The sequence below is a fragment of the Miniopterus schreibersii genome (genome assembly GCF_964146895.1).
Source record: "Miniopterus schreibersii genome assembly, chromosome: 1".
In the NCBI taxonomy this organism is placed as follows: Eukaryota; Metazoa; Chordata; class Mammalia; order Chiroptera; family Miniopteridae; genus Miniopterus; species Miniopterus schreibersii.
This window is the reverse complement of record NC_138101.1, coordinates 83,880,686-83,901,708: the sequence shown is the minus strand read 5'-3', so window position 1 is coordinate 83,901,708 and position 21,023 is coordinate 83,880,686.

Below are 21,023 nucleotides of genomic sequence, written 5' to 3'. Positions count from 1 at the left end.
ATTTCAAACTTCTTCCTCTGTCTACAGCTTCTCAGAACCTTGCACTGTCCTCCAGTTTTCTCTCAAGATTCAGTGTCTATCCCTGTATCTTTATTTCATGACACCAGGTAGTCAATAATATTGGCAGTAGGAGGAAGTCTGTGAAGGTCACAAAGAGAAAAAAAGTCCTGCCTTAGGTACCTCACAAAGTTGTTTTTGTTTTGTTTTGTTTAATGTAAGGATTAAATGTGAATAGATGTTAACAGTGCTTTATAAATAGTAGCTAATTTTATTGTGTTTATACAAGTATCATATAGATGTAAGCTTTTTTATCATTGTTATTACTTTCATGAGGTTAAAAAAAAAATACTCTGGGAATTCCTGTTGCATTATCTGGAATCTCTTCTCAATCTGCCCACGTTCTAGAAACACATATCACAAAACAGTTGGCATAAGCTTGGACAGAATAGAGTTGATTCACCATTTATTTGTTTAGTTTGTAAAATACATATTAGGATATCAAAAATGTTTTCTTTAAGTGGTATCATTGGCGAAGATATACCTAGGGCAATTTATCTAGCTTCCAAAGAATTTCTACTCAGACCACAGAAAACTCTCGATGGATGAGGAATGGCATATTAGAATTAGTAGGTTTGGCAATTCACTTATTGGAAGCATATCTGCATATTCATTTTAAAATTCACACTGCAAGATTGAGAAAATAAGATTCTTGGGAATAAAGTTCCTGTGCTCTTGGAAATTTTTTTAATCTGTATCAATTAATATTCTTCTTGCTCCCTTGCAACAAGAATTCATGATGAAGAAAAATGCTACTGTGCTGTTTCCTCATTTCCAACAAATCCTCTCCATGCAGCCATTAGCCAGGCCACGATGGACGAAAGGTCCCACATCAGAACTTCAGAAATCCTGACTAAGTATTTTCCTTAGAGGATCCACAATCATCAACATAAATTAGTATAAAAAAGACTGAGAAATGTCTTTATAAGAAAGTTCTCCAGCTTGTGGACTGAAACCCCCTGGGTGTTTACCTGGGCAGAAGAATTTCTCACTTCATTTCTTGTTTAGCCTAAGAGTGGTCAGTAGAGAATTTTCTATTTTTGTGGAACTTCAGCAAATGCCTTATTATTCCCTCTGTAACTGAAACAGAAGAGTGGAGCTGAATGACAGAGAAGGGGAAAATAACATCAGTATTTTATATGCTAACAATGGCTTTCAAACAGGTCTGAATACAGCCTGTTTCCATATTAAGAAAATTCAGAAACCCAGCAAAGATACACAGATGACTCCTCACAGAGAACATTCATTGTTCTTTTTGACTGTGCAGTATTTGAACCTCCTTCCTGAGGTTGACGGCCTGAAAACTCCATGAATGTGCCAGACACTTGCTTTTCCAGGCTCCCTTGCAGCCAGTGTTCCGGCAGGTAACATCGCTCCCACCCTCAGACACTAACCCAGAACAGACAGCAGGAAGAGCGCAGCATGCTCCTTCTCTAAGGTCAGTGGCGGCTTTGTTTCAGGAATAAGTCCATCGGCCCAAACTGTCAGGTGGATTCCCCCAGAAGCACACATTGAGATGAAGATTTAAAGACAAATAGTTTATTTAGGCTGTGCTCTCAGGAAGCACCGGTCAGGAAGTTGGAGAAGAGATGAAAGCCAAACAGGATGCCTCAGTGAACAGGTTACCCTGTGAACACCTGAGGTTCAGTCATGCTGCAACCTCTGGAAGACAGTACAGAACGAGTCTGAGTTATCCCTACTAGGGGGTGAGAAATCTGAAATACTGATTCTCTCTTATGAACTGACTGTATCCCCCCCAGTGAATTCAACAAAATTAATATGTTGAAGCCCTAATTCCCAGCGTGGCTGTATTTGGAGTAAGGAAGTAATTAAGGTTAAATGAGCTCATAAGGATAGGGTCCTGATCTGATAGGATTAGTGTGCTTCTAAGAAGAGACACCAGAGAGCTCTCTCTCTTTCTCTCTCCCTTTTCCCCTCTTTCTCTCCATGCACACTCAGAGGAAAGGCCATGTGAAAGCACTGCAAGAAGGAGGCTGTCTTCAATTCAAGAAGAGAGGCCTCACCAGGAACTGAATCAGGTTCAAACTTGATCTTGAACATCCCAACCTCCAAAACTGTGTGCAAAAATTTCTGTTAAGTCACTCACTCTAGTATTTTGTTGTGGCAGCCTGAGCTGACAAAGACATCTTTCCATTCTCATTTGTCCTGAGGTCATTAACACTCTGTGACATCCAACCTGCCCCCACCCAGGGTGGGTGGAGCATTGCTAGAAGCAGTCCTCGTGTGGAGAATCACAAGTACTTTCAGAAAGATAAGGGAAGGAGCAGTGGGTGCCAAGAGGTTCTAGTGGGGTATTGAAGGAGTCTGCTGCAATGGCAAGCATAAAACAATGACATAATGTTTTATGGCAGCAGAAGAGATTTTTCACCAGATCTGCTCTGCTCCATTCTTTTCCCAGATGCTTAGCCTTGCACCAAGGTCTCCTGCCCTCCCAAGGATTCAAAAAGCTACCTCTTAATAAATTACTTTTCTGCTTAAACCGATCAGTTCCATATCTGCTGCTTGTAATTAAGAATGATCACGGTACATCCCAAGTTAAATCTAGACATGAAAACAAGAATTTATCAGTGTTATCTGCATTATACTGTCCAAAATTACAAAAGGAAAGGTAAATAATTCATGACTGAAACAAGGCAAATTAGCAGATGACTCTAGAGAGGCTTCTTGCAAAATAAAATTATAATATCTGCCCCAAATATGCATCCAAAGCCTTAACACTTTGTTTACCATGTCGCCCAGCAAATCTGTTTCTAACTAATTTCCCTAAGTAAATAACTGAACAAGAGTCTAAAGATGAATTATTTGCATAAACTTTTTCAAATAATTATATATAACAGCAAAAAATTATAAACAAATCAAAAATCAAGAAAATATTTAAATAAATGACTACACCTGTAGTGGAGTACATCACAGCGATTAAGAGTGACATTGCAGAAGTATGTTTTTAATATGAAAAAATATTCATGGTATAAGTAAAAAAACAAGTTAGAGAACTCTATATTTAGTGCAATTCCATTTTTGTAAGAAGAAAGGCATATAAATCTTAGAGAATATTCTGAAAGGATATATACCAATATATTAATCACAGTTATATATGGGTAGAACAAAGATGATTTTTATTTTCACATTATATTTAGATATATTTATGACTCTTCTACAATAAGCATTAATCAATCACCAAAATTTTTATGTGATAATATCTGCTCTACCTAACTTACAGAGATAGGATAGTAAAGGAAAGTGTGATTGTCATTAAAAATTTCATAAACATGCAGTGAAAGTAAACTTTCTTAGGAGAAGATGCATGAGACTCTTCAAAACAATTTAACATATAATTTCACAATGCTTTACTAGGGCTGCTACGATTAATATCAGTAAGCACAAAAATAATGCTAAGATTATGCAAGAACAATTAGCCATCAAGTGCAAATCAATATGGTTAATTCACTCTGTACTAAAAGTACAAACCTAAGATTGTCTTTAGCATCAGTTGCAGCAAGATGTCCTGGAATAAAACCAATTACAAGAGATCAAAAAGTTCTGGCCAATAAAACAGGAACTGGATAATAAAAATTATATATTATTAAAGAAGTGGGTATTACTGGTATCATAATTGCTCTTAGCACTTTTAAAATCTAAGGAGACAGAATTAAACAAGTATCTCTGGCAGAAGAATTAAATTAAATGTGAAAATCAAACACTATTAAATTAAATTCTGTTGTCCTGGCAACTCTAATGCTTTGATAAATAAGTTATTCGACATTTTAACAGAACTTGGAATTTATCATGTGTGAGTGAAAATTCAGAAGTTATTCCTGCTATGTACTTGTCATATGGCCAAAAGATTTCTATCTCAAAAATAAGGTATAGTCATGCATTTAGTCCCCAGGAACTAAGAGGTACCAGCGAAGTAGCAGCTATAGATTGCTCCCCACTATTTCCTATCCCCTTGGGTGTGAGCTCCTTGCTCCCATAGCCTGCACTGGATGTTCCCTCCAGATCTGCTCTTCTCCCTTCTCCACCCTGCTTCATTCTGGAAGCTTGACCTGCATGGACTACATCTTGGGTGCCCATGGCCTTGGGCTTCCAGTTGAGTGTAGCCTTGCAGGAGATCAGAGGGTGGAAGAAGGGTAAGGCCAAGGACGTTGTTCCCTCTGGCTCCCTCTATGAGGCTGGGACTGGACAGCAACCCTCTTCCCACAGGCTATCTGTACCTAAGGTTCCTCTCTCTCTAGGTTTTGGAGACCATTCACCAACCCAGCCCAGCCTTCAGATGTAAGGGTGTTAAGGCTCTGCTGTTACTAGCCACAGTGCATTACACTTTTGTGGATTCTCTATACCCCTCCCACCTTTGTAAATAGTCACTTTGTAAAACTCTCCTCAAATTACTGCATCCTGCTGGAACCCTGATTGATCACGTGCCTCAGGGAAAGCTAGCCCCAGTTCCAATTCCAAGATGCACCATGCTTTGTTTAAGCCAATCAGCACTTTCTATTCCACTGATTAAGGAATAGAGAGAAGCTGTGTGATCCAATAAGTGTGAATCTGAGCATTCTGGCTTGAATTCTAGTCTCTTTTACAATAAATAATATTGACCCCATGGAACCCAACACTTCAGTGGTTAACTCAAGAACAATTTAGCCCAACCAGCATGCCTCAGCGGTTGAGCATCGACCTAGGATCCAGATCACAGTTCGATTCCCGGTCGGGGTACATGCCTGGGTTGCAGGCTCGATCCCCAGTAGGGGGCATGCAAGAGGCAGCCGATCAATGACTCTCTCATCATTGATGTTTCTGTCTCTCTCTCTCCCTCTCCCTCTCCCTTCCTCTCTCTGAAATCAATAAAGATATATTTTTAAAATAAGATAAAGATATATTTTGAAAAAGAAAAATTTATTTCTTGTTCACGTCATGTGCAATTAGGATCAGCACAAGGTGGGAGGGGCCCACTCCACAAGGTCATCTCAGACTCAGGTTGCTTACATCCAATGGCTCCACTCTTCCCTAGGGTTCTTGCTGCAGATATGGAAAGGGCAGAAACAGGGGTTGGGCATGGAAGTCACATGCATCACCTCCATCACATTCCATCACCAGAACTCAGTCACTCGGCTCCACCTAACCGCAGAGGTCTAAGAAGTGTGGTCCAGTGTGGTGAACCACTAGCCAGCCTCTACTTCCCCCCTCCAGCATGGAGTAACTGCATCAGTTAGAACTGCATTTAGCAGCATGTAACCAAAACTGAACCACAGTGGCTTACCAAATAGGGCTTTTTATGTAACAGAATCTGGGGATAGGCATGTCAGAGCTGCTCTAGGAACCAGGCCTCTCTAGTTCTCTGCAATCCTTAAATGGCTTATAGTCTCTTGGTTGCAACATAGCTTTAGGCATTCTGTCCAAAGTCCAGGAAAGAAGAAGAGAAAAGGTCAAGTGCAAAGGACAGAAGGAACACGTCTGGAGGTCCCTTTTAGCAGGCTCTCTCATTCATGGCCATGCTATCAGTAAGGAAGCCTGGAGTAGGGTTACCAGAAAAAATACAGCATGTTTATGTGAATGTGAATTTCAGATAAAAATAATTTTTCCTGAAACTATGTATGTCCCCTACTGGGCATCCTGTTTTGGTTTGTTTTTGCTAAATCTGGAAAGTTTAAGCCTGAGGAGATGTGGGGGGTTTTTTCAACCTAATAACATATTTTATTGAAATGCTTAAAAATTCTTTTCTGGAATATTGGAATACACAAATAAACCTTAATGGGGGTAAGAGACAATTTTTGTACCTTTGTATTTCTTTTTTGTCATAAATGTATCATTTATTCCTTTTTGTTGTTAAATAGTATTCCACCGTCAGATTTATATAAATCTTTTATCAGATTTATCTCTAAGGATTTCTTTCTTTTTTTTTAATGTTAACTTTTGAATGAAGCATATTTTTTTATTTTTTTTATCTATATTGTTGAAAGTATTACAGATGCCCTCTTTTTTCCCCATTGACCCCTTCCAACCCACACCCCCCCCCCAACCCCAGTGAAGCATATATTTTTTAAAAGAATTATTCACCTCGAATTCATCTCTCTTCACTGATAAGCATACATGCAAGCATTATAGCAACTTTTATCAGTGATTGAGAGAGGAAGTCCCTTTCAAACCAGCCATAAGCTCTTGGGAAAATGTATCTATTTCCCAATGTGTCACACATTCAGTCTGGTTACACAATGTTGGCAGCATGGGGATCATTTAGGACAGCAGTTTTCAAGGACTGGTACATGATAGAAGTTTTACTGGCTCACAGTAAAATGTAAAAAATAAGAACAATGTAGCAAATTTATCAAAAAGCTAGTGCATTTAGTTTAAAGGACTGTATTACTGTAGTTTTTACATCAAAATGTCATTTCTCCTGGGAAATGACTGTGTTCATAGGTGGTAACATTATTAGAGCAAAACGGATGTTAACCATCCTCTTTTTTTTTTTTTTTTTTTAATATATCTTTACTGATTTTAGAGAGAGGAAGGGAGAGGAAGGTAGAGAGAAACATCAATGATGAGAGAGTCATTGATCGGCTGCCTCCTGCAAGTCCCTTGCTGGGGGTCGAGCCCACAACCCGGGCCTGTGCCCCACCCGACCAGGAATCGAACCGCGATCTCCTGGATCCTAGGTCTATGCTCACCCGCTGAGCCACACTGGCTGGGCTTAACCATCCTCTTTTAAGTAGCTCATGTTCTTTGAAACTCTTTCTGATGTATGAACTCCAGAAATCAGCCCAAATCTTTTATCAGATTTATTTCTAAGTATTTTTCTTTTTAGTTACTTTAATTTTTTATTCTTTTATTTTTCGATTATAATTTACAATCAGTATTATTCTGTATTAGTTTCAGATATAAGCATAGTGGTTAGACAATCATGTACCTTATCCCCTGATATTTCAAGTACCCACCTGGCCCCATACATAGTTATTGTATTGGCTCTATTCCCTGTGCTGTAATTTACATCTCTGTGACTATTCTATAATTACCAATTTGTACTTCTTAATCCCTTCACTTTTTTCATTATGTTGAGTGACATAAGTCAGACAAAGACAAATACCATATGATTTCACTTATATGTGGAATCTAAAGAACAAAATAAATAAAATAGAATCAGACTCATAGATACAGGGAACAGACTGATAGTTGACAGAGTGGAGGGGGTTTGGGGGGCTGGGTAAAAAAGGGGAGAGATGTGTATATTTTGATGGCCACAGTGCCTTTCTGAAAAGAGTCAAGGTTCTGGTGACAAAGAAGAAGGGAAAATAGACATGGGGCATGACCCAATATTTGCCAGGAGTACAAAATCAGAGTTCTGTCAGGTGTGGCTTCCAGGAAAGTTTTGTTTTTTCTCCTCCTCATACAAGTGGGCAGACTTGATGTTTTCCTTAACTGTAGATGTCAGCGTTGGAGGCCCACAGCCATGTTGAGAGCATGAGATGGCAAATATGAGGACAGAGACCTACAGGTCAAAGATGGGGGAGCAGAAAGATGGAAACACTCTGGGTCCTGAAGGGATTGTGGCACTGCTGTGCCAACCTGATGGCCTGCCCCAGCTCAGATTTCTTAGGACACACAACAAACTGCCAACTCTGGAAGCTGTTGCTATGTGGCTCATGTTTCATTTCTTTCCTCTCTGTTTCTCTCCTTCTCCCTCTATTTTTTCTTTTCTTTTTTTAATAGAACACATTTTCAACTGGTACATCTCTTTCCTTGCACTCCATGATTATGGAGCCAGGCACGCGCTGTGCCTCTTGGTCAGGATGAGAGAAACAATGTGAGAATTAAACCAAGACCCAAAAGAGGTTACAGCTGATGGAATGTCTCAGAACAAAGCCAGACAAACGAGGCAAAGTTGACTCTAAAGCCCCCCCATACCTCTAGTTACATGATCCAACAGATGTCTTTATTGTTTAAGATCATTGGAGTTGGACTTTCTTTTCTTTGTAGGAAAAACATCCTGATAAAACCAGATTCTTCAGCACAATACATACACTCCTAATGGATTTGACAGTGTTTATCTCATTACACCAAGACACGGAAATAAAATTAACATTAGGTGATATAACATGGCAGGCATTTTTAAGTAGGAATATGTAAAATTTTTAAAAAAACAAAAGTTCAAAGTAAAAATTATACAATTAAATGTCTTTGTCAAGCATGTTTTTACCTATTACTCTATGTGTTTTGTAAGGCCTGTAAATTGATTAAAAATTTTTGTATTAATTATTCCCACTGGTTTCATAGTCATGCACTGAAGTGCTGCATTTTTAAGTTTCAATAATTGGACTCTAGAGACTTACAGAGAGGAATAACATACGTTAAGATGTCATATTCAATTCTCAACATGTGACTGTCATTATCTTCCAACTCAATAATGCTTATAAATGTACAAGCTATGTATGAGCTACTGTAAGCCTTTAAAATCCTGTAGCTTGACATTTATAGCTATTCTAGCCAGCAGGAGCTCATTTTAGCTGGTTGCACTGATTGTTTCAAGTGTGCCCTCTAGGTTCTTTGAAAACACTGTAATATATTGTGGGCAGGAGGGGGAAACAACCACAAAACCATGATCCATATCCTCAGTAAGGTTTTCTGTGACACGAGCTGTGTGTCCCAGACTGAGTGGGAATAAAGACCACAAGGGGAAGTGGGTGCTAGACTGTCTCAAGTCTACGTCTGTGCAAAGTGATTTCATCATTCTTATCAATGCCCTGTAAGAAGAGAGAGTCCTGGAATGAAAAGATGGTCATAATAGTTATTTTACTGAGTTGAACTGATGTACCGTCAAAGCCTTTGATCCAGTCTGATCTGAACTGGGCCCTTTAAACATCTTGCTTCCCTGATGAGAATAGCCAGCTAGCCATGGTCTCCTCTCACAGAGCGATGCCAACCCCAGTTACAGCACTTCAAAGCTTGACCCAGTCCTTTTGTTCAGGTAAAATTTTGTTGTGTCAAATGTTTGTTATGTTAACTAAGTTGGCCATTGCCAAGGGAGCTCTTTTTGCTAAAGAGGGATTCTCTACTAATGATTATTGTATTGACCAAAACAGACCAGTGGCCAAGGCTTCATTCATTCCCCCATGAGAGTTGGGGAAACAGAATTTCTCACTGATGCTTAGGTCAGAAACCTTTCAAAAATGACTTTTCAAGTTATCATCAAGTGTAGTTGCTTTTATGTAAGATTATTCATGGTAGTAAATACATTTTATTGTTTTATTTTTATTTTATTTTATTTTTTATTGTTCAAAATATTACAAAATATTTTCTCCCCATTGACCCCTTCCACCCTGGCCCACCCCCCTCCTCAGTCCCTCACCAAACCATTGTCTGTGTCCTTGGATTACACATATATGCATATCAATTCTTTAGTTAATCTCTCCTCCCACACCCACCCACCCAGTAAATACATTTTGGTATTAAATTATTCAATTCTCTCTCTTTCTTTCTCTCCCTCTACCCTGTATATTATGTTATACATGTATTATCATTATATGTTATACATATACTATTATACATTATACATTTGTACATACAGCATTATTTCTGTGCATCTGAGAGATATTATATATGTTCTGTATATTAATACTGCATACATTATATGTATAATATATCAAAGAGATAATACTGAATATATTATTTATTATGTTGTACATAATATGCATATGTAACAACTTATAAAACAAAAATTTTTTAGTCTTTAAGAAAATTTATTGAATAAACTGAAGAACAAATATTTCCCAAATAGCACAATCCTTGCCCCAGCTTTCCTTGCAAAGATTTCTAACACTGAGCGCATTTGAGGGTGTCAGCTCTGGATGGCCTTCTATCCATCCTCAGAGTTACCAGAGGAAGGAACTAAAGGCAAACAATGGCTGAAAGGACAGAATGAATAAACCATCAGCCATCAGATCTCAAGAATTTGTTAAAATTTTCAATTTCCACTTCTGTTCCTTCATGGTAAATAAAGGAAGCTTTGCTCAAAGGGTGAAACTGGATGGTCCTTCAGCTTCGCTTGATTGTTGAATGACCAGGGACATCTTCAGATTTTTATTTTACTGTCTGCCTCCTAAGCTTTATCTTTTGCAGGTGCTTTCCAATGGCCCTGTGGCTACTTAAAACTTCCACTGGCATCTCACATTTCAATTCCAGTTTTATTTTTGAAATAGCTGCCGTTTTTCATCATACCAAATAGCTGGCTTGACTACATTTCTCACTCCTTTAGCTGCTGTGTCAATACTTCAAAACATTCAGTCAGTTAACTCAATTCAGTCAAAAATTGTCACAATGTTTGGCATTGTGTTGACACAGCCCATGGCACTAGAGGAAATACAGCTCATTAAGTTCTTAGTGAACCTTTACGGAGCAGAACTCCACACTGTAACCGAGCTGCAAATATAACGGGACCACCATGGCCAAAGGAAGGAAAGGAATTACTACTGGAGTGCTAACTACGAGCCAGGCACTGTGGTAGGATTTACCCACATTTTAGCCATTTAACAGCATGATAATCCAAGCTGACCAGAGTTAGACTGACAATAATAATTTATTATAGAGTTCCTATTTATACACTAATACTCAAAGAACACAGAAGAAAACAGGCTTCGGAGTCAAGTTTCACTTAATGGATTAATTTCCTTTAACTTGTATTTGGGTTTATTGCAAACTGATATGGTTCCTTTAAGAAACTGAGAGGCAAGGTGCTCGGTCTCAATATATGATGCACTTAGAGAAAGTGAACTTTACAGAGGATTAGACACAGATGGAGAGGTGCAGCTGAGGTAAGGAAGAGGGAGAAGGGGGAGAAGGGAGAGACTGCAGAGCCATGTTCTCCAGCCTAAAGGACCATGTCTTTAGGCTGAAATGCATATTCAAAACAGCACCATCTGACCCCGGTTGATGTGGCTCAGTTGGTTGAACACCATCCCCTGCACCAAAAGGTTGCCAGTTTGATTCCTGGTGAGGGCACATGCCCAGGTTGTGGGTTTGATTCCCTGGTTGGGGTGCATACAGAAAGGAACTGATCAATGTTTCTCTCTCACATCGATGTTTCTCCCTCTTCCTTCCTCAATCTAAAAACCAATAAAAACATATTTTTTAAAAACCAGCTCCATCTGAATGCCTACTGTGTGCCATTCCAGGGCTAACCAAGGAGGTTTAAGGAAACTGGAGGAGACACTAATGAGTAGCCAGGGAGTTAATGAGCCTTTCAGGGAAGACTCTGAGGACTTTGCAATGAGAATGTCCTAAGGCAAGAGCCAGGACAGAAGAAGGCCTGGGGCAGCCTAAAGAGCAGAGAGTAAATAAGCAAACCCTAGAAACAGTCCTATAGCAGAGTCAACTGTAACATAAAAGGAGCTTTTATTTTAAATGAATTATTCTATTTTTACTCTAAACAGGTATGTCTTTAAAAGAACTAGTGAAATTTCTACATGTTGCATACCTGCTTGGCATCAATGTTCTGTGCCCAGAGGAAGTCCCACCCTGGGCGGACACCTGCCCGAGACACCCTAATAATTTGTAAAGTAAAGGAAGAGCCTATCCTTTAAAGCAACCAAACCGCTTCTCCTGGTCTTTCATAAAAATATCACCCGGCAGGGGAATTGTTGCAGGTGGAATAGATTTTCCCCACAATTATAAAACTCGGCAGTTTCGTGTGTTGAATGACAATAATCTAGACAGATAATTAGATCCTAATTTCTGCTTCAGTGTTCTTCAGTTCTCAACAACTAATTGGTAATCTACTCATGAATTTCCCTTTGCATATATCCCACATTAGCACAAAAAGTCAAAGTAAAAGAAAATTGTTTCCTATCTTATGTTTTTTCAAATTAAAATTTTATATCTTGCACACATTTTTAAGGGTCTGAAACAGAGCATTCTTTGAAGTTCCCGAAGAGTTATTAAGATGCTAGCAAGCCGTTATGCATTTCTTCTATGGAAAAAAGAGAAGGAGGGAAGGAAGAAAGGAAAATTATCTCCCCAGTAAAATCTCTCTCCATCTCTCTCTATCTATCACACACACACACACACACACACAGGAGAGCACGGGTGCAATGGGGGAATGGGTCTTCTCATGCTTCCTTTTTATTGCTAATACATTCTATTTACAGCAAGATCAGAAACTATACATGCGAAGAAGAAAAAAATTAAAATCACTTTTAATTCACTCTCCAAGAATAAACTACTCTTAATATTTTTAGGTTGACCCTCGGCATTAGATTTTTTGAAGAGAAGAACATCCTGTGTTCTTTAAAAAAAAAATTAATTAATTAATTAATTAAAGGAGGGAGCTGCTGCCTCCCTGACCCGTCTCTTCAGTCTAAGTCCCTTGCCTGCCCATTAGTGCCAGTAAAGTGTGGTCCACACACACACCTCCGCCCCACTGAGTCACCTCACCCCATCCTGTCTGGACACTTCCAACCCCAAGAAGAGACGTCACAGGCCACTTGGCCAAAGTCCTAATCCCCATAACTTGAAGAAGATCAGATCTAAATAATTAAAATGAAGTTTCAGTTTCTCTATTCTTACCTCACATAAAATTTGGTTAGATCTGCACAAATTAGGAATGGTTATTGGCATCGAATTGTCTTAATATAGGCATTTTGTGGTGTTTATGAAATTCACTTTCAGAGACTCTACAGCAGCTACATCTGGAAAAAGAATTTTCACCAAATTTAAGCAACAGAACTTAATTTTTATGAGGCCTGAAGCTTATACAATTTGGGGAGAGGGTTTCTTGAAGACAAAGAACACAAAATCATGAATGCAAAATAACACAAGCCCAGCCAATGTGGCTCAGTGGTTGAGCATCGACTCACAGACCGAGACCACAGGTTTGATTCCTGATAGGGACACATGCCCGGGTTGCAGGCTCGGTCCCCAGTGGGGAGCATGCAGGAGGCAGCAGATTGATGTTTCTCTCACATCTCTCATCGATGTTTCTAGCTCTCTCTCCTCCCTTTCTCTATCTGAAATCAATGAAAACATATTAAATATATATATATATATATATATATATATATATATATGTATATATCTCACACAAAAATAACTATTCAGAGTGAGAAAAGAATTCACAACTAATAAATTTTTAAAAGCTCAAAATACCACAAAATCCATTAACATGCTATAACCTGTTTATGAACAGGTTGCCCCATCATGATATTTTTCCACAGACTAGCTTCTGGCTCCATTGGCTCCTCCTCTACCCACCACCTCTTTGAAGTGCCAGAACCATTGGACAAGTTCATATCACAATTCAGCCTTTGGCCCTACACCTTCCTTTCACAATAGCAGGCAAGTTGCCCTAGTGGGCTGGAGAGTATTCCTGAAACCCAGTCCTACACTGGACAGCCAGCAACAGTTTGTCTATAGGACTTCGATCCACATGAATATGTCTGGCTAAACACCAGCTTTTAAATGTATCCCCAACTCAACTCCTTTTGCTTTAGCCAGATCCCAAAAATGCCTGTGACCATTCCAGTGCCACCCAACTCAAGGAAAGTATGACAAGAAGTCAGAAGAGAAAGACACAGCAGTCCCAACCAACTGTGATGAAAATGCCTTACATTTGCTCATTTTGTTAAAACCACTACCATCGGGCCCAGCTGGCACGGCTCAGTGGTTGAGCATCAACCTATGAACCAGGAGGTCTTGGTTCAATCCCTTGTCTGAGCACATGCCCGGGTTGTGGGCTCAATCCCCAGCAGGGAGCATGCAGAAGGCAGTCAATTAATGACTCTCATCATTGATGTTTCTATTTCTCTCTCTCTCTCTCCTTTCCTTTCTGAAATCAATAAAAACATATTTTTTTAAAAAACAAAACACTACCATAGGAACACAATGTCCCTGGGGTCATGCACTGAGGGGCCCTGATCCTACAGGTCTTAGCTTCCCAGTAAATCCACTTCTGTCTCCATGGTGGACTCATAGTAATTGAACACTTTGTGCAGCACCCTAGAGAAGCTGGCATCCCCCAGAAAAGCTAACGCCAATAAGGAGTAGTCACCAAACTGGGTGAACTATATGAAATGTATTTGAGAGGTCCCGGGGAAGAGTTCTGGAAGCTTCTTCCCAAACTGAGAAGTGAGAGGCCTGCCACAGCTATCGATAGAGAAAACAAACCACACAGGAGCCCCCAGTGAAAAGGGCCAACCTCCACATTACTTGCAAAGGATCTGCTTCTCACAGAGTAACTCTATATGCTTTGCTCTGGAGTGAGGAGCAGCAGCTGTTTATTTATTTAAGGGTGGTGAACAACTTTCCTGAACATTGCCAGGGAGGCCAGCAAGTTCTAAGTACAAACCGCCTTCCAATCATCTGAAACCCTTAAAGTTCACAGGCCAGTGCTGTTGGAAAAGTGCAGGCTCGGGGCATCACACAACTGCAGATTCAGAGCCAGGGTCTTCTAAGTTACCAGCCATATGACCCAGGAAAGTTACTTAGCTACTCAGGACCTCAGTTTTCTCACCCATAAAATGGGTTTAATAATAGCTTTTCTATTGGATTGTTGAGAGTCATAATATTTGGGGCAATTCTCCCACAAATGAAATTTTCAGCAAATAGTAACCATTATAATCAAGTTATCTTGGTGCCACAGCACAAAAAAGGCACCTAAATGGTGACCTAGACTGTTACACAAATAAATAAATGCTCACTTAAATAGAGATTAAAACTTAAATAGAGATTAACGCTCCAACTGAATTTGGGAAGCATGTGGCCAGGGTAGACACTGATATTCCCATCAGCCTGTGGTTGGCCATAACTGAAACTTTTTAAGGATGTAAGTTGGGTGGGGGTGGTGAGGATGGAAGTGGAGTGAGGGGTAATAAATAAAATGTATATTTTTTATAACTGAGGGCTGTAATAATTATGAAGTAGTCAGGACTGATTTAAAGACCAGAACTTCTACTAACATTTGTTGAGGGTTAAAACCTATTGAGATTCAGGAGTATTCAAGTAGGCAAGCATATCTGTTCTCCTAGCCTCTACTGTCATTTTTTTCCCCCTCAAACATGCTCATTTTGGTGTTTAAAAAAAATTAACTGATACAAATGTGCCTGTCTACCCTCCTGAGAAGCAAGCCCCCTGCAGCCGATGGTGTTAAACCATCTTTCAGTGAGATACACTCATTTCAGCCCTCATTTCTCTCTAACCAGCGCTTTTTTCCTAGTCCTGCCAATTTTACAGGGAGAACAGAAGTTCAATTTTTTTTTACTTTTTGAAAAAGTTTTTAGTAAGTGTTATCAGGGAAATGAGTGTTTGCATTTCAAAATGCTGTGAAATTCCTGGGTCCTCTCCTCTTACTCGTCTTTGCGATATCCACCCTTTCATATAAATGTTAAGACCTAGGAGCCCATCGAGGTTGCACACCCACTGCTGGTGAGAACCAGGCTGGCTGGAAGGAGGTAGTGAGCTCCTTCTCACTCTGTCTTTGCTCCCTGAGAACCTTACCTAGAGTCATATGTGAAACCGTCTTTTGGCTGCAATAAACTCTGCTATGCTCACTTAAATAGGTTTTAGACTATTACCTTATCTTGAAGTTTATATTTTCAAACTGTAGAATATCCAACATTAAGAGGTGCTTCCGAAAAGCTCAGTGATCTGGAACCAAGTTTAAGCATCACTCCCACTGTTTTGAAATCCTAGAGAATAATTTATTCCCATCACAGATTTTGCTTTGTTTTGTTAGTACTCTTCAAGTCTCATTTTCTACTATGAAATCTATAGTTTACTGGTTAATAGCTTTTTTTCCCTACTAATCTGCTAAACCTAAAATTTCTAACCCTGCTGATTTAGTAGTGATTTACTACTATTTTCTTAAGATACTATATTTTCACCCTGGCCGGGTGACTCGGTTGGAGTGTTGTCCCATACACCGAAAGGTCTCAGCTTTGATTCCCCATCAGAGCACATGCCTGGGTAGCTGTTTGGTACCCATGGAGGAGCCTACAGGAGGCAACCAATCGATGTTTCTCTCACATCGATGTTTCTGTTTCTCTCTCTTTCTCCCTTTCTCTCCCTAAAGAACTCAATAAACATATCCTTAGGTGAGGATTTTAAAAAAAAAAAACCCAGCTGGTGTGGCTCAGTTGGTTGAGCATCGTGCCATGCACCGAGAGGTCTCCAGTTCGATTCCAGGTCAGAGCATATGCCCAGGTTTTGGGCTCGATCGCCAGTATGGGGTGTGCAGGAGGCAGCCGATCGATGTTTCTCTCCTATTGATGTCTCTCCTTTCCTCTCTCTAAAATCAATAAAAACATATTTTTTTTAATATATTATTTTTTATAATATCAGGATCTCACAGATAATTTCACCTAATTGAATTCTTAATATATTTCCCTACAAAATAACTGAAATCTCAAATCTAACAATTTTTTTCTGTGTTTTGGGTAGCCAAATTTAAGTGGATTTGGGGGTATATATTTTTGTTGTTTTGTTTTTGTTTGCCTGTCTGTCTGTTTGTTTTTGCCAATTGGAAACTTTTTCATGTGTGAATTTAATAAACCCACTTATGGGACAGCTCCTTGATCTCACACATCCTCCCTCACCCAGGGACTTTTCAGGACCTCTTCCCTACTGCCATTCAGCTAGTTCCATGTTTGAGGGCTACTGTCTGTTTATAGCAAGAACTACCAAACTTTTAGGAGTTTTATCATCAAACCGTGGCTTAGTTATATTTTCACTCCTTTAGAAAACCCCCTATGTCACATTTCTAATTTAAAGGAAATGAACATTAATTTTGTGTCAAAATGTTGATTCTCCTTGTAGTCACTGGAAGTGGTCTCCAGACACAGGAGAACCTTACTCCTGGAGGTGTTTGACTTTCCACCCTCTCTGGCTATAAATGATCTCCCCCAGGTCAGGGAAAAGCTATATGCTTTTCCAAAGTGCATTTTACTTTGCACTGTATTCAAATATCACTAAGGGTCATTCAAAAGCACTTGCTTCATCAGGACACCTAGAGAGAACCATGGTAAAAATGCAAATGTTAAGGTTCACAATCTTGGGATAAACACTGATTCTTAAAATAGACATGTAAACATTTTAAAGGTAGTTCTGGAATGTTCCAATTTTTAGAACTGAAATTAGAAAAGCAAAGGATGACAGCATTCTCATCTGGAGAGGGTGTTTTGCTCTATTCTGCTTACTTGAAGTTCGAGCTAATCATCCCAAGTTTTTTTAAATCATGGAAGTTTCTTTAAATTAGCTAAGATAATCAAGCTGTCTTGCTGATTTGCAGATCTATCGCCCACGTGGGTTACTCTCTACAGACAAGTGTAGAGCTAGTGGTACACTTTTTAAAATTAGAATTGAGTGAAAAGCAAAATGACTTTTGAAAATCACTTTTAGATGATCAATGAAAAGCAAACTATTTTTTAAAAATTAAATACATTCATCACACGTTTAACCTGAATCGTAAGTTTCCACAAATATAATTTCTGAAACATAACTATACCAGGTATTTTTATATTCAAGATACATAGCAATTTCACCTCATGAAACCTTCACCCTAACTCCAGGCCTGTGGAGGTCATTCATTTTGCTCATGGAATATTTCTAGCTCTCTGCATTTCCTACATCCCTGTGTTTGTGTGGGACTCATGTTAGTAATGGTGCATGGAAGTGAAATGTGAGACCCTCCAGAGTTCTTTTTCACTCTGTAACAGAATTTCCCAGAGTGCAAACAATAATAACAACATGAAGCTGAGCCCCCTACCAACCCACTGTGGGCACACAGTGTGAGGAGGGGGGAAAAAATCTTATTGCTTTAGACCACTAAGATTTGGGACTGTTTGTTACCACAGCATAATCTAACCTATCCTAACTGCTATGAGTTCCATATAATAAGGTAACATAATAAAATTTCACCAAGTTGGAATAATGTAAAAAAATAAACCAGAATGAATTAGTAATTCCTCTGAATTACAGAACTTTTTTTAAACACGTTTTTATTGATTTTTAGAGAGAGAGGAAGGGAGAAGAAGAGAGAAATAAAAACTTCAATTGGCTGCCTCCTGCACACCCCCTATTGGGGATCGAGCCTTCAACCTGGGCATGGCCCTGACTTGGAATTGAAAGGGAGACCTCTTGGTTCATGGGTCGACATTCAACCACTGAACCACACCAGCCAAGGCTGAATTACAGAATTTTTAAGAAAAAGATGTTACCTCTGACAACTGTCTGCTATAGTATTAACCCAACCTGATTTCACCACCTACCAGAACTCTCTCAGCTCTCGTATTACTGGAGAGTAAGTGATTTTTCTAAATGGTTTTATTCCCATTTGTTTCTTTTCTATTCTGTATCTTTCAAGTAGGTAGGAGGGAGTATAGACAAGAGCAGGTGGGCCTGGCTTTCGGTCATAGGTCCATAAAACACCAGCTGGTAACCTTGAAGGTCATGTACCTTTGTGTGTGACATGGGGATGATACAGGCCAGCACAGAGCCTGGCAGGCGGTAAACCTAACTGGTATAAACCTTGGATGGTGGCCTCACATTATCAGAAATTGCTTAGAGCAGGAGCCTCCCCTTTTCCATCTAACCCGCTTTGCACAACACAGATCTCTGCCTGGGGTGGCTACTCTGCAAATGTAGTTGGCAGACAACATTTTTCAAAATGAATCAACTCTTCTTTCTCCAGTTCATGGTTCATCAGCTAATTCCATCTCTTGGGTTAGAGATCCCTGCTGTGGCATTTTTAGATGCAAACAGTCAATTTCATTTTTAAATTGGAATTGTGATAGTCCGTAAAAATAATTCAAATAAACCTGTGAGATTCTCACTCTAGTTTTCCCCATGGGAGGCAGTGTGAGGAGATATAAAGAACATGGACTTAGAAGGGAGTTGGGCCAGGGGCTGAATCCCAGATCTTCCTTTTACTATGACCAATGGCAACAAGTAATTCTCTAATTCTCAATTCTCTAAAAGGGGTAATAATAACAATCCTAGAGCATGGTCATAAAATGAACTGAGCTTGCATACTAAAGCCCCTGACATGAGATGCAGTAACTGCTCACTTTTAAAAAAAAGAGCCTAGCCAGGGTGGCTCACTTGGTTGGAGTGTCATCCTGCGCACCAAAAGGTTGTGCGTTCATTCCTGGTCAGGGCACATACCTGGGTTGTGGGCTCGATACCCGGTCGGGGCACCTACTCGGGGCAAACAATTGATGTTTCTCTCTCTCTCTTTCTCTCTCTCTCCCCACCCTCCCTCCCTCTAAGCATGTCCTCAGGTGAGGATAAAAAAAAAGAAATGTCAGTTTCCTTCCCACATTGTGCTTCTGAGTTTTTGGCATGGTTTATAAAAATTTAAATTACTGTGAAGAAAGTGGTTGTTTCAAGACTGAATGTGTCAACAATCTCACTTTTGCAGAGCCCCGTTTGTACTGAAAGAAGTCACTTCAACTCCAACTCGATTTTAAGCTTAAGGTCACCTGCAAACTGGAAACCAACAGTCACTTGTGTTAAGAAACTAAAGCATCCTCCATGCAGGCTGATTTCCGCTTAATCACTCAAACTGAAAACTATGAAACGTCTTCTTTGTTTTGTTCTCTGTCTAAATGAAGCAGGATCCACTGAACAAAGGAAAAGCAGTTGATCCACAATAACGCACAGCTAAAGGCATAAGGATTCAGGTTCATTTATTCATGCACTCATTTTTATGGAGCACTCACCCTGTAGCAGGTATTTCTTCTTCTTTTTTAAATCCTCACCAGCTGCCCCCCACATGCACCTCTACAGGGGACCACACCCACAACCCAGGCATGTGCCCCATGCTAGGAATCAAACCCTCCACCCTTCGGTGCACGCTTCAGCCAACTGAGCTCCACCAGCCAGGGCTGGCAGGCACTTCTTGGATGCAGTGGTGAGCAAGGAAGTCAAAATAGCTACTTTCATGGAACTCATGTCCCAGTGGAGGAGATAAGCAAGTGTCTACATAATAAAATGTAGTGTTTATAATAGAGGTACTTGTTATAAAGAAAAATAAGAAGATAAAGAGATAGAGTGATGTAAGGGGAGAGAGCAATATGAGTTAGAGGCAGGAGAGAACATGGGAGGAGGTGCTCAGAGCTCAGTGATGCAAATGAGCAAGCTGGTGACATGTGGAGAAAGAACCTTCCTGGAAGAGGCAGGAAAGGCCCTGAGACAAAACAAATTTGCCAAGTTCAAGGGACAGAACAGTGTGGCCAGCAGGACTAGGAGAGGTAGGAAATGAGGTCAGAGAGCAAGGTAGCAACCAGACTATGTAGGTCCCTAACCCTTCCTACCTAACTTAGATCTGATGCTAAGTTCAAGGAAGCCATTAGAGAGCTTCGAGCGGGAGACTAACTTGGTCTGTCACTTAGGTTTCTACATGAGAATGGACTGCAAGGGGGAAAGAGTGGAAATTGCAGTTGTTGAGGGGAGATGATTATAGCTCAGATTGGAATGGTGGTGGTAGAGGAAGTGAAAAGTGGTTGTATTTGGGGTATATTTTGATGATGGAGCCAACAGAATACTTGCTGAGCAATCAGACATGGGATATGAAGGAAAAACAGGCATCGAGAACAGCTCCTAGGTTTGGGGATTGAGCGATTGTGTGAAATGGGGTGCCATTTGCTGGGAAAGATGAAACTTGGGGGGATCAGGTTTAGGTGAGAAAGTCAGTTATCCTATTTTAGACATATTAGGTTTGAGATTCTTATTGGACATTGAAGAGATGGTGAGTAGGCTGTGGGAGATGTGAATCTGGAGTTCAGGAAAGGTCTGGGCTGGAGATAAATTTGAGGTTCACCAACATTTGGGAGTCACTGAAGCATTGGGACTAGAAAAGACCTTCCAGAGAGAAGATTTAGACTGAGAAGAAAAGAGTCTGAAGAATGGGGACTCAACATTAAGAGGTGAGGGAGAAAAGGAGGAGCCATCAACAATAGAGACGGGCCATC